Here is a 14,559-nt window from a genome sequence, read left to right on the forward strand (position 1 = left end):
TGAGGGAAGCAATTAAATGCAATTTTATTTCGGAATAAGGTTAGATCCAAGGACCAAATCATAGGAGCTATAAGGGGTGATGTCATTGCTAGACTTTCATCTACTACTTTGGTGGGAGACCCTACCATTTCTAATGATTACATTGCTTCTAAATGGTGTCTCCATGTGCAATGGTCTACAAAAATCCCGAAAGCCTGCTCATGGTTATTACCTAGTAACAACATGTTTGCTCTTCATTGTAATGGTTCCCTTTCAGGTGATAGGGCTACTTATGGAGGGCTAGTTTGTAATTGTAGGGGGGATCCTATAGTTGCCTATGCTGGCCATGGTGATACCCTTTGTGTTCTAGCTATGGAGCTTACTGCCATTCTTAAAGGTATCTCCCTTTGTATTGAAAGAGATATTTTTAAGATCTCTATTAGATCAGACTCAAAGCTGGCTATAGATATCTTAAATGGAGAGATCATTGGCCCTTGGAAAATTCAAACTACGAAAAGCAAGATCCTAGCAAAAGCAAGATTGCTAAGAACTAAAGAATTTGTTCATGTTTGGAGAGAACAAAACCAACCTACAAATTTCATGGCCTCTTTCCCCTGTAGGCCTTTGGGAATTCTTTGGGAGCCTGGGGATTTCCCTTCTGAGCTGAATGTCGTCAGTAAGAAAGACTCTGATTTTGTAACCTTCTATAGGATGTAAAGTTGTTTTTTTTTTTTTGTGGCTGTATCCTTTTGTTTGATAGGGCCTGTCCTATCTTGGCTAGGGTCCTCTACCCCTTTCGAGGGTTCTTAGAGGATGCCTTCTTCTGTATTCTTTTTCTTTCTTAATACAAAATCTTTACTTATAAAAAAAAAGTAAAAAATAAAAGAATAAAAAGTTGGGTTAAACCAAGGGTTAGGGTTAGGTTAGGTTACACCAACCCGGGTTAACCTAGGGGTTGGTGTAGCTGGGGTTAGTTAGGAGTTAAAAGTTGGCATTTAAAAACAGACCATTAGATTTGGTTATGCCATGTGTCGTACTCTCAGGGGGAAATTACAAGAAATTACAGATTGGGAAATGGAGAGGAGTAAAATCAATTAGTTGTGTGATGATGTGGCTGATAAAAACTATCCTTTAGGATAACCTGGCAGGTCTATGGATGATTACAGCATTTAGATTAGAATCAGAGGATATTTAGGTCAAATAAATGGGTGGAATTAAGTTGAGTTCGAATTTGATGGCTCAGAACTTGATTGGAAGATGCACTTGGCCCTTTAAATGCAAGTCCGGTAATAGTGGAACTCCAATTGCCATATAATTCCTTCTTTGGCAACAATTTTAAATTTGTTTCCTTGCTTGTTATTGTGAATTTTATTTTATTTTATTTTTGTGCAAGAGCCCCCAACCCCGAAGGGAAAGGGGAATTTATTCATAGTTAAACATGCAATACTCAAGGATGGAGCATGACACATCTTCAAAATCCATGTATTGGAATTGGGTCAGAGACCGTCATACACGTCAGGACCCTCTTAACCAGGGAGTTAGCAAAGCTCTTAACCTCCTTTGGAACAAATAGAAAGTTACAAGCAAGAAAGTATGGAGAAATATGCAAGATGCCTCCTCTACAATAGATCTAATCTCCGAAGGGGATTGTGCAGCATTCCATTGGAAATCGGAGAATAGATCCTTATTATCCGATTCCACTATCAACCTATCAAAACCTTCTGATATGGATTCAAGCAAATCAGACTGGATGACCATTGCTTCACCAATGATAGGTGATATATCACTAAAACTTTAGTCTATTGGATGATCGACATGTGGCAAGATTTGAGGTCAGTCCATAGAAGTCTTTGGAACCAATGATCAATGGCGCATTAGACGGTAGAGTATAAATCCTATATCTAGCACAGATTTTTGGGTGGTGTAGGCATCAATCATTTGTCATTGGGAAGTGGAGAATGGACAGACGTCATCCACGTCTTGTATACATCCTATCTCAACGTATCAAAGCAATGTTACAATTTAGTAACATTAAATGAAGGCATCCTCAAGATAGTCCAATATCCACCGAAAGTGCCGATTATCTCCTGGCAAGCCCACTTTGCATTAAGGCATGCTCACGTAAGCCGTCTTGGATCGCAAGTGACAGGAAATCACGTCATGTCAAATAAAGTTGCATCCTCATGATCACCTATAAAGGGTAGATGAAAACCTTGGGTAAAAGGGGGGGGGGGGGAGAAAGGGGGAGAGAGAACTCAACTCTCAATTTTAGAACTAGTTCTAGACGTAATTCAACTATGGTCAAAGAAGCTTGATTTGGTTCTATAGACAGTGAATTTTGTCACCTCCAGGTGTAGACGCTGAATTTCGTTACCCCCCAGCGATGACAACAATCAGACGCTAAAGACTAGCAATGCCCTCTAAGCCCATTTTCTTCAGAGTAACCCGGACACCCACTGTTCCACCTCATTTCCACCCACGGTCCCTTGTATCCTTGTTACGACCCTGCACGATGCCCCCACCCAAAACCACGGCTTGGCAGCATCGCGCGCAACTATGGCACCGCGTGCAGCTGCGATACCACATAGCAGTGCCGCACCCGATTGCAGTGCCTGGCCCAGCCGCGGCACCGCACGACAACGCTGTACCCAGCCAAGAATGCACCGTGCGGCAGTGCTGCACCCCAAGCCACAGCGTTGTTGGGGACCCAAAAAGTGATTTTTTTGCCCGACGATGTCGTAGATTTCACTGTGGCACCGCCAGATGGGATTTTTCCTATAAATACCCCCACCTCTCATTTCAACAAGTTCCAAGTTGAGGAGAGGGGGCACCCCCAGAGCTTCAGTTTTCTTTTTTTCCTCTTTTTCCTAGTTTTGGGGCCCTGCCCCAGTCCGATTTCTAGCCTTTGAGCCTCGTCCCTCTATCTGGATCCTGGGTCCCCCGGATCCACCTTCCCTAACCCGTTTCCACCCAAAGCCCCAAAGTCTCCCATGGCCTAGTCACCCTGCCCAATATCATAAGGCCTAGTTTCTGAAGCTTTCCAAAATCGTTATTCTATCTGAGGTTCTAGTGGCCGACACCTATGTGCCGTTACTCTGCCCGACAATCTTGAGCCTAGTTTTTGAAGCTTTTTGACGCTGTTATTCTATCCGGAGTCCTAGTGCCCGACACTTGTGAGCCATTATTCTGCCCGACATCCGGGAGATTACTTTCCAAAGCTTTTTTATGCCATTATTCTGCCCGAGGTTCTAATGCCTGACACTTGTGCGTCGTTACTCTACCCGACATCCGGGTGATTACTCTCCAAAGATTTTTTGATGTCATTAGTTTGCTAGATATTTGGGCAATCACTTTCTGATGCCGTACTCTGTCCGACGAAGGACAAAGCCAGACTTTTGCCTCCACTTGAGAAATATATCTAAACCCAAACAAATCACCCAAAACCCACTCACTGAACTCGAGTATCACCCGACGTGGTTGACATGAATCTCACCGGTGCACCTTCTATCCATCGAGTTGGGTAGCCTAAGAATATAAGAGCAAACTTTAAATGAAATATAGAGGGGGTCCTATGTCATGTGATGAGCATATTTATGTGTGAAATCTTAGGGCATAAAGCATACATTTTACCACATTGGATAGAGTTACTTCGGTGCTTTCGTGAGCTTTTCAGGTTTTAGGTGAATTCTTGTGAAAATGGAGCAAAAGATGCTAAGAATAGCCGGAAGCACCCAGGAGTCGAGAAAATTAAGTTTGGATTGAGCACTGAAAGAATCACGCCAATAAATTAAATTTGAATGTGATTACAGTAGGCCCCTTAGCATGATTTTAAGGTGTTAATAGTATGGATGCGTAGCCCGTCGAGTCAGCTTCACAACGGTTCAAACGGCACTTGATTCCGAGTTGAAACGAAGAAGTTACGGCTGTTTCCGTGGATGGAGGTTTATTTGTAATTATTGACAATAGGCCGAGGACAAAATAAAGTGAAAGTTTGGATTCTAGGGGCCTTAGCGCAATTATCAGAAGTTATCTTTCTGTCATCCGAAAGATTCCATTTGGAAGGCTCTGGAGCAGTCCAACTTCAACTTGAGATATCTTGGGCTCCCGAACTCCAAATTGGATAAAATTTGGGTCTATTTTGGGTGATTTTTTGTAAGGAATACAACAGTGAGGCCCATATAAGCATCCCATGCTCCACGATTTTTGAAGGACAGATTTGACATTTCATTAATTATGAGTGGAATCCTAGTCATCACCCTTGCTCTCTCTCTCCTCCAACTTTTCAAGGGCACTTTTGGAATTCTACTTGGGATAGATTTCTTTTGAAAGATATTCTCTCATCTATGGAAAGTTGAAAGGTCAAAGATGCCTTGATCTCATTGCTTGGAGAAGACACCTACAAAGAAAATGAAGCACAAGCTAGAATTAGAAAGTTACTTTTTAATAAATAGAAGGTTTATGTATCTAGGATTCTTTTCTCTCCCTCTTTCTATTTTTTTTCTTTTTTCTTGGGATTCAAGGCATTGTAAAAGAGGAAGGAGAAGAGAATATTCTCTTTTCTTAGGGAATATTTCTCCTACCACTTCCCTCTTCTCTTTTCTCCCTTCCCCCTATAAATACCCCTTGCTCTTTGGGTTGTAACTAGTTGATTTTTAAGTTTTTTTTAGTTCAGTTTTTAGTTAGTTTCTAGTTCAATTTTAATTCAATTTTTAGTATATTTTTTTTAGCTCAATTCATTAGTGAAATTTCTTCTTCTCTTCTTCTAGTTTTTGCTTTCTAAATTCTAGTTTGATTTCATGCTTTCATTTCCATAGTTGTAATGCTTTTGATTCATGCTTTAATTTTATGTCTTCAATATGGTTGTAATAATTCTAGTTTAGTTTCAAGATTCCTAGTCTAAGTTCCTATGTTGATGACAAGACGTGGAGATTTAAAAGAGGAAGCTATGGTAAGTTTATTCAAGTATTCATGCAAGCAAGTTCAATTCGATTTGGTTCACTTTGCATTAGTTTTCAGTTAGTTAAATAGAGTAGCGTATATCTCCTCATGTTCGACCTGTAGCTATGATTGACCCGTATGCTTGCGGTATTATTTTAACTCAAACAAGTTTTTGGCGCCGATGCCGGGGAGATTATTGTCCACTTTATTCGAAGTGCTTTATTTATTTTACCTTTTCTTCTATTAAAAAAAATAAAATAAAATTTTGAAAACCTCATCTTGTTTCTCTTCTGTTTCAAAGATTGTGCGGCCAATCTAAAGTCCTTCTTATGCTCAAGCCCAACCTCTTTTGGTGTCGCTCATAGGATTAAGTTACCTATGACGCTGCATCTTGACTTGGTTGGGTGGAATGACATATGACTTATCTTTGGAGGTGACCAACTTTAATAACAGGAAAGCAACATAGTGAGTGCCTTGGAAACAGAAATGTATAGTAGTCCTCCACTCTACTTTAGAATCCAATTGGAGTCGCCCGTAGGTGGCTCTTAAAGACTATACGGGTTCCCTTGCTGTCAACCTATATGGCAACCTTACAGCTTTGGAACCATTGTTTCGATTTTTTAGGGCAATGCACCAACTGTCTATTTATTCCCTCATGTTTTTAGTGAATTCTTTCTAGTCTTTTATTTTTTTTCTTTAATTTTTCTAAGGGAGACCTCAATTTGGGATAGGTGGTTATTTTAAACATGTCTGGAATAATGGGAGATACACTTCCACATATGACTTTTGGGGAAAGATGGAACTATGCTAAGGCAACCATGACTTTGGAGGAAATGTTTAAACAGACTAGGGAAGCCAAAAGTAGTGAGATAGAGAACAATTTTGCACCACACCAATACAATTTTGCTCCCCAACCCAACTATGGGCTTTCGGGAAATTTTGATTGGTCACATCCCCAGACTATCCATGTTGTGGAAGGATGCCCTAATCTTTATGGGGGTAGCTATGGTGATGAGAATGTGAGTCCTCTATTTCAATACAATTCTTTTAGAACTTACAATCAGGGGTGGAGTGAACATCCCAATTTCTTGTGGGATCAATGGAATAACCAAGCTGGACCACCCAATTTTCAATATCATGGTCAGTTTGGTCCTCCAATGCCCAACCCTCCATTGAATCTCAATGGGCCACCTCTCCTTGAACCATATCACCCACCCCCTGAGTTTCAAAACATGGGTGAGGAGGCCAGACTGAATGAGCTTGAGAAATACATAGCCCTTTTCACGAAAAGCCAAAATACCATGGAGAAGCAACTCTCTCAACTGATCACCATGGTGCAAGAGGAGGAAAAGGGTACATTACCTAGTCAGCCTGAACCTAGTCTATGTTATCAGATTCCTGTTCAGAATGAACCACCCCATCCCCAATTTAATGATATTAAAAATCCACCACCCCAGTTTGAGGTTAATGAGAGTCACTCCCAACAAGATACTTTTTATGATGATTTATTTGTTGAGATTGAGTCTCCTAAAGATATTAGTGAAGCGAGGTTTGATGAGCTACCTGGGGAAGTCCACCTTTTGCCTGAAATTTATGATTTTAGTGAGCCTAGTGTTTTTATTGATTTAGAATATGATTTTCATGATAGCATAGAAACCCAAGAAATTCGATCTCTCCCTCTTTCTTTGGAAAACCCAAATAATTGTCATTTTGAGGATTCCATTGTCTCACATGTTGATTTGTCCAAACCTCCTAGGTTTGATGATTTTATTGAGGAGGACAATGTTAGTCATGATGCTCTTCAAGCATATTATCATGATCCTTATTTGGCAAACCAACTTCTGCAACGAGCGGATAGTTTTATTGCTAGGATTGATTTGAGTAAACCTCTCATTTTTTATGATTATTTTGATGAGGTTATTCATGATCCTTTTTATGCTTATTGTGATCCATTTTTTGGTTGGTTTTTTAAAGAATGACAGGTGTTCTACACTACAAACGGGAGAGAAGGGACGGATTTATGGCCTGAGTTTTAATGCCTTCATTTTCAACTGTCCTATGAGGACAGATTTTTCTATTGGATACTTCTCAGTTGTGCTTAACTTCTATATTATTTCTCGCTTTACTAAAATTCATGGTCGAGTATTTTCTGGTTCTGAAGCTCTTTCTACATTTACTGGCCATGGATTGAGATTTTTATTGCTGCTCCTAGCACTTTTTGTAGAGCTCATGACTCTTCATGATCCTCTTGTTGATTATATCTGGTAAGCCCCTTCATCTCCTCCCTTATCCTTATTATTTCTTTTATGCATGCATTGAGAACGCTGCATGAATTAAGTGTGGGGGGGATGTTGGGCTTAATTGGTGAATTTTGATTGTGGTGGTAGTTTGGTGTTGTGCATAAGTTTCTTTGATTACGAAGCAAGAGAGAGAGGGAATTAGGTGCCCTAGCATGCGAAATGATAAAAAAATCCCTTTTCAAGGACGGTAATTGGTATGTATCCGGTGAGAGGGACTGAATTGGACATTATGAACGCTATTTCATTTGATGGCTAGATTCCTCTATGTGTTTTATGGACCCCTTGATCTTTTGGCTAGTAGTTGAGACCAATTTGTTTGTGGCAAGGCAATGCATGAAAGTGAAAGTGAAAGAATAAAAAAATAAAAAATAAAAACAAAAAAGAAAGGAAAGTGGAATTCCTTGGGACTAGACAGGGCACTGTGCCTCATGAAGCAGGGTGACTTGATCGAAATTCCTTAGAAGAAAACTCAAAAAACTCTTGCATCAATGTCTCAATGTCTTATGGATATATGCAAAAAACGAAGCTACCAAGTATTTGGGTGTCTGGTGTATGCTCCACCATATCATTCAGAGAACAGTAGTGGAGTAGAAATAGAGTTTACTGTTGTGAAAGAAAAGTGTTTTCTGCCTTAATGCCTGAAAAGAAAGTATGGTAAAAATACTCAAAGCCTAAGTCTTTGGTTCTATCGATGCTATGAGTGGTTTACCTGAAGGTGAGTAGTGTTCTGAAGATATGAGGAGATCCCTTAATCTTGATGCATGCTTATTACTTGAATTGATGTGGGGTGATAAAATTCAAGTGTGGGGGAATCTTTGGCTCCTCGATCTTTAGTTGAGCATTCTTAGAGCTAGTGTGCACTATCCTACTTATGCCATGATTAAAATTTGCAGCATTCATTTACAATTGAATTTTGGGTGTATATCACTACAAGAAATTGGGCCTACGACGGCGTTTTTAAACGCCGCTATAAGTCCAAAAAAAGCAGTCATAGGATATAATGGCGTTTATAATTTGTGCCGTTGAAATGTCGGCGAAGGTACCGCCGTTTTTGTACAATGGCATTTTTTTAGTGTGACTGTGTATGTACCTTTTTCGCGGCATTTTTTAATAAATGCCTGGAAAATTACTACAACGGCGTTTCATAAGTGTCGTGATAGGTATTGAATTTCTTTTTTTTTGCGGCATTTTTCAATAAACGACGGGAAAAGTGTATTACAACGGCATTTAAAAAGTGCCGTGATAGGTGTTGAGTTTATACTTTTAGCGGCGTTTTTTACAAACGCCGCTATATGCATTTAAAAAAAAAAAATTTATTTCTATATTCAATCCATTAACCTGTTTCAAAGATAATAGATTCATCATGTCACCTATTTTTATATCCAAACCAAATTCATATATAAAACAGAGATATACCTCATCAAATACCCTACCCATTTCATATTCGAAGTGCATCCACAAAGATGGGATGAAATAAGAGATTTAAGTAAATATATCCAAGTCATGTTAAAGTCTGATATATTTAAAAAGCAATGGATTGAAACAGAGATTAAGTGATCAATAGTCCAAATTAAACTCAAATCTGACCCATTTATAAGCAATAGGTAGAAACAAGGACTGGAGCAAGTAATTATCCAAATCAATAGACTGAAACAGCGTGTCCTTTTATGCACAAATTCAAAATTCATCACAGATCATCTAAAAAGAATTCGGAGTTTGAGATGCTCAAGTCTAACTGATGCCTTAACACACTTGAGGGGATTGTAATCTAATAATTGATGGTATATCTCTAGAACTGTCAACAGTACAGTTATAATTGCCTCTTCTTACAAAGATGATTACTTTAACCATAGCATTTCAAGATTCCTAAATCATGTGGATGTACCGAGGAGCACCGCCAAAAAGATCGTCCGGAGTAGATCTCGCACAGAGGTAAAGTCTACATCATCGCATTAACTTGAGCCATTTGAAGAGCTCTCTTTCTTGCCTCAACAGCCAAACCCGTCAATCTATCTTTTCCTACCAAGGCACAAGTTAAACCAAGAAATTCAATATTTTCATATGTAGACTATCATAACCTATTAAGTATCAAATAAGCTTCCCCTTACCCAAAAAAAAAGCAAGTAAGCTTCCCAATGATTGTTCACTATGTAAAACATGAAAAAGAAAAAGAAAGAGGGAAGTCCGAATGGTGGGTATCAACACCAGACATTCCCATAGTTATTTGAGATCCGAAGATTGTGAGGATGAGGCTACTCGAAAGAACTCATCTTTTAAGAATCCCAATGCAAATAGAAATCCTTTCATCCATACTTACCATCTATGCAAGCCCAATTTCCAATCCCTTTCATCATGAGAAACAAGACTCATGATATGCATTTTGTGGCACATCCAACATACCCCCAAAGATCTGAAAAACACACCCACACAAGTCACATGATCTGATTTTACAACCCCATCCCCAAAATCACCAAACACACACACACATGAGCTCGACTAACTACAATGCTTAGCAAAAGCTTCATCAATTTCATTAGAAGTAAAATCACAAATTTGTTGTCATATTACAATATAGAATTATAAAATAAAGTACAAATTATAAAAGAGCAATCTTACCGTTGTGCCGAGGCCAACCCTCTTACATTAGCATCTTCAAGTACCCAATCCAATTCTTCAAGCTTAGGAGATAACTATGACATGAATGCTACCAATTTCTCATGATCATGCTGTATTTCCTAGAAATTTACCAAACTGTTATAGTCAACTTCAGTTTCAAATTAGTTGTAATGTGGTCATCCCTTACCTGCCATTTCTTGACAAAAAAAAGTAGAGAAATCACATGCCTTGGTTGAAGAGGAAGGGAAAAAAGAAGAAAAGAAACAAAAAAAATGTCCACCACGCCTATCCATGAAGCTTTTCAAAATCCAACATAACTAATCATCCTTGTTCCTATGACTTGACCCATTCTAATGTAATTCCATTATTCATGTAGAAAGGCTGTGGGCCTTTTAGTTAAAAACATGCCATGTTTATGCATGTAGAAAGGAAAGAACTCAATCTTCACATACAGAATAATAAAGTAGAAGACAACTAGGAGGAATAGTTTCTGCTTTATATCCCCTTCTCTAATGGGACCAATTCCCCAAAGGAAACTCTAAGAAAGATGAAGAGAGATAGAGAGGTTAGGTTTAGAAGAACAAAACAGAATTTTTTTAGTTTCTTGATCCAAGAGCTCCAAACAATTGGATTAAAACCCTAAAGATGGAAATGGAAGAAAACATATTTAAACATTTATGGGACCCAATACCAAACCCCCCCCCCCATACACCACTATTCCCAAACTGAGATATCCACTGAAATTTCTTGATTCCAAACCTCTCAAATCCAACAGAATAAATAATAACTTACCATATTCCTGTCAACCCACGTCAAGCTATATATCTCTTCACCATATTCATAGTTTCATTCCTGCAAGCAACACTTAGAGAGAGAGAGAGAGAGAGAGAGAAAGAGAGAGTCTACAAAAGAGGGCAATATATTACAAACCAGGTTATGTATGTACAAAAGAGAAAATCTATTAAACTTTCTCATAAACATCAAACATATCTCTCTCTCTCTCTCTCTCTCTCTCTCTCTCTTTGTAACTCCATCTCTAATTTACAATCAACCTGTAATGGTTGACAATGTTCTCATAATATGTTCATAAGTATGAATATAAAAGCAAGTTATGTCTATAAACTATCTCTGATTCCGGGTTCAAAATCATACTAACCTAATTAGTAACAATAAACCAAAGAAAACCTAAAGGAAATGAAATTAAGCAGATCAATACATAATGAGTAGAAAACAAATAAGATTTAACCTACAAAAGTCTCTGAAAATTGATCAAATGCAGAGAGAGAGAGAGAGATTAGCAACTAACCTTTTTTCCCAGTGAAGAGAGGTGGAGCTCTTAGCTAGAGACGAAGTCGGGGGTCTGTTGCTCCCCTACCATGGCTGTTGAGAGGAAAGATTAGGAATGAGGATTTTAATTAATAACTCAAAAATGCGAATTTGTTGATAAGAATCAAAGGCAAGCGAAAATGAGCATCCAAGTCCATTGCGGAGGGTTGCCCAGGTCATCACCGCAATCTGTCCCGACTTAAGTTTGATCCGAATCAAAGATAATAAGAGAATTATTCAAATAGTTCAAGTTCTAACAAAAATGGGAGATAAAAATAGTAAGACAATTATTCAAATAGTTCAACCCCCAGGAGGGGAGAGATTAGTGAGATGAACTCTTGCAAGTTGGAATCTATTTATACACACAAGCCTCAAGTTTGATCGGGATTAAAGTTCATACAAATAATGATTGAGAAAGGGAACCAATTGTCTAGAGGTTGGATGGCTTTATACAGATGGTAAAGCTCCTTGGGTAGCATCCATTTACTTTGCATCCCATATTTTAAATATGAAGAGATTTTCCAAAGACTAGAAGGAAAAACACGAATTTAACACATGCCCTTCTTAGAGAAACTTCAAAACTGTACATAAGAAGATAACACAGTCACCATGCTCATTCCGAGCTAGTTGATCAGTCAAAATACAACATTACAACGTACAAAGAGACAGAAAAAAAGGGGGGGGGAAAAAATCCAACCAACTGACAACTGAACTCTTACTCCAAAAACGAATACATTTCGTACATAGAATGCAAGCTATAGAGACAAAGAAGAGACCTAATTATCCAAGGAACTACGCTCATAACTTGTCAAATAAGTACACCTATACATAACGCAAGATACGAGAGACAGCAAACAATTTATCAATGCAGCATTATGTATCACTAGAATAATGCATTTGTGATGGCTATAGTTTCACCAACTATATAGTAGGATTTGTTACATTGTTGAGGTTTTAATGGTTTCACTCTTAAAAAAGGAAGAAGAAGAGAAAAAAAAAAAAGACATCCACAGCAACTAGTAATTAGAGCTAGGTAATTTCTAATAATGATTAGAATTCAGAACCAAACAAGATATCAAAAATCTAACATCCTAAACACAATTAGAAACAAATAGAACAAAGATGAAAGTAAAACCTATTCTATTTTCTTTTTCCCCACCTTTGTTTGATCAAAACAAATCCAAATTAGCTCAAATTCTAGTGTTTTCACTTTTCACCATCACATCACCAACATAGACACATGTTCATACATATATAAACTACATACACAGAATGAATCGAAGCAAAATGAAGTTGTTATTCCTCAAATGTCTGCAACAGCTTTGCTTCAAAAAACTGCTCAAATGGGTTCAACAGCAAACAGTGGAAGTGGTTCTTTGCTTAGAGGTTTTGGCAGTTCTTCATTAAGTGGTCCTAAATCTGACAGGTCTCACTTGACTGCTAATTTTAGGGCCAATTTTGGAGGTGGTGGGGGTGAAACATTGTCACAGATGGAAAATGAAAATCATCTCCAAGATCTAATCAATTCTCTAGCAAATGGTGGCTCCTCCATTTTTGGAGCTGCTTCAGGAGGAATCCCTACCTTTGGAGTGAATTGCAATAGTGGTGGACATGAACAAGAGACCAATTTTGGTGGATTCAATACAAACAGAATGTCATTGGAACAACAACACCATCAGATACCAATTTTGGAAACATGGAAGAACCCAAGTTGCATCAAAATCTTACAGTGACACTCCCATTACAGCACACAGAGATAGAGAGAGACAGAGAGAGATTCCTTCATGCACCTTCAAAGGTGGAAAAGAAAAAAAAAAAAGAAATCTTGGGTGGTTTCTTCAGTTTCCTCTTTAAAAAAAGAAAGTGTCCTACCTGCTACCTAATAGTAAAGAATATATAAATGGTGAATTTGAATTCTATGGGATTGGGTTGGGTTGACATTCTGTGAAGACACAAAACCACACTTCTCCTATTGTCACACTTCTCCTATTGTCTTTCTACGTTGACTCCTATTCACTAGAATGGCATCTCTCCACTCCACTCCTCTCCTCTCCCCTCCTCCACCTCTTACCATCCTTTTAAGTTTTATAAGTTTTATCCATCTCTTTAACTGCTCTACTTTATATTGATTGCTTGTTGAAACGTCAACATCTTCTCTTGGGGTCTCAATCTTTCTCCTCCTCTCCTTTTTCCTGAATTGACTCAATCATTGACAGAGAAGTTAGTGGAGGTCGATCTGACTCTATCCATAGTCCATACGACCATACCCAGTAGTATTAGTACTGTAGTATGATATATCAACACCTCACAGGCCATAAAGCTCTATAAAGCTCCATAAAGCTCATGCCCTCAAAGCGATGCCGCCGACAATCCCATTAGAATTCCAGAAATCAAACCCATCTTTTTTGGTGCTTAAACGAAGCAAAAGAATTGAATGAACGAAGACGGAAGAGAGAAGTAGAAAATACTCTCCTCCCTTAAAGATCAAAATCACATGTTCATACATATATAAACATAAGTAAATCCAAAGATAAACACAGAATGAATCGAAGCAGAAACAGAGAGAGCAGGAGAGAAAGGAGAGTTTAAGATAAAAAAAAAAAATTTAAAAACAACAGAATTAACTACAGAAACCTAAACAAAAGAATTTGGACAAAAAACTTGAAATACTAACAACAGATCAAACACAAGAACTAACACTTTCTGACGAATCAAAACATGTAAGTAAAAAGGAGAGAAGAAGGGTTCAATGGGATCAAACCTTGTGGGACTTGCGAGAATTGGTGTCGCCGATTCACTGTTGCTCTGTCGTTTGAAAGGGATTTCAGAGAAGTTTGACGGTTGAGGGGAAAAAGATTTGAGAGAACTTTGAGAGAGAGATGGAAAGAGCGGGGGAAACGAAAATGTTTTTGAGATGGAGATGGGAAGCACGGGGAAGTGAAAAGATTTTGGGGTTTTTTATCGCTGCAAACTATTACTTTATACGGCGTTTATCTATAAACATCGTTGTATTGTGACATACAACGGCATTTCTTTGAAAACGCCATTACAAAAAATATTAAACCATTATTAAATAGTAAACTACAGTGGCGTTTGTTTAAAAAACCGCCGTGGAAACTAGTTTATTTAACGGCGATTGTGATAAACGCCGTTATATATGCATATATGACGGCGTTTAAACCCATACGCCGTTATACCTTTATATATCACGGCATTTTTAATAAAATGTCGGTATATCTTCACATATGACGACATTTGTAAAATATGCCGCAATAACTCAACCCAAAGTGCCGCCATTGCACCAATTTCTTGCAGTGTATTCACTACAAACACTCACGAGACACAACTCGTCTACTAGGGGTAACCTAGGGGTTTAAATGCTTGTTGCACATGGTAAGTG

This window comes from Telopea speciosissima, chromosome 2 (assembly GCF_018873765.1).
Source record: "Telopea speciosissima isolate NSW1024214 ecotype Mountain lineage chromosome 2, Tspe_v1, whole genome shotgun sequence".
In the NCBI taxonomy this organism is placed as follows: domain Eukaryota; kingdom Viridiplantae; phylum Streptophyta; class Magnoliopsida; order Proteales; family Proteaceae; genus Telopea; species Telopea speciosissima.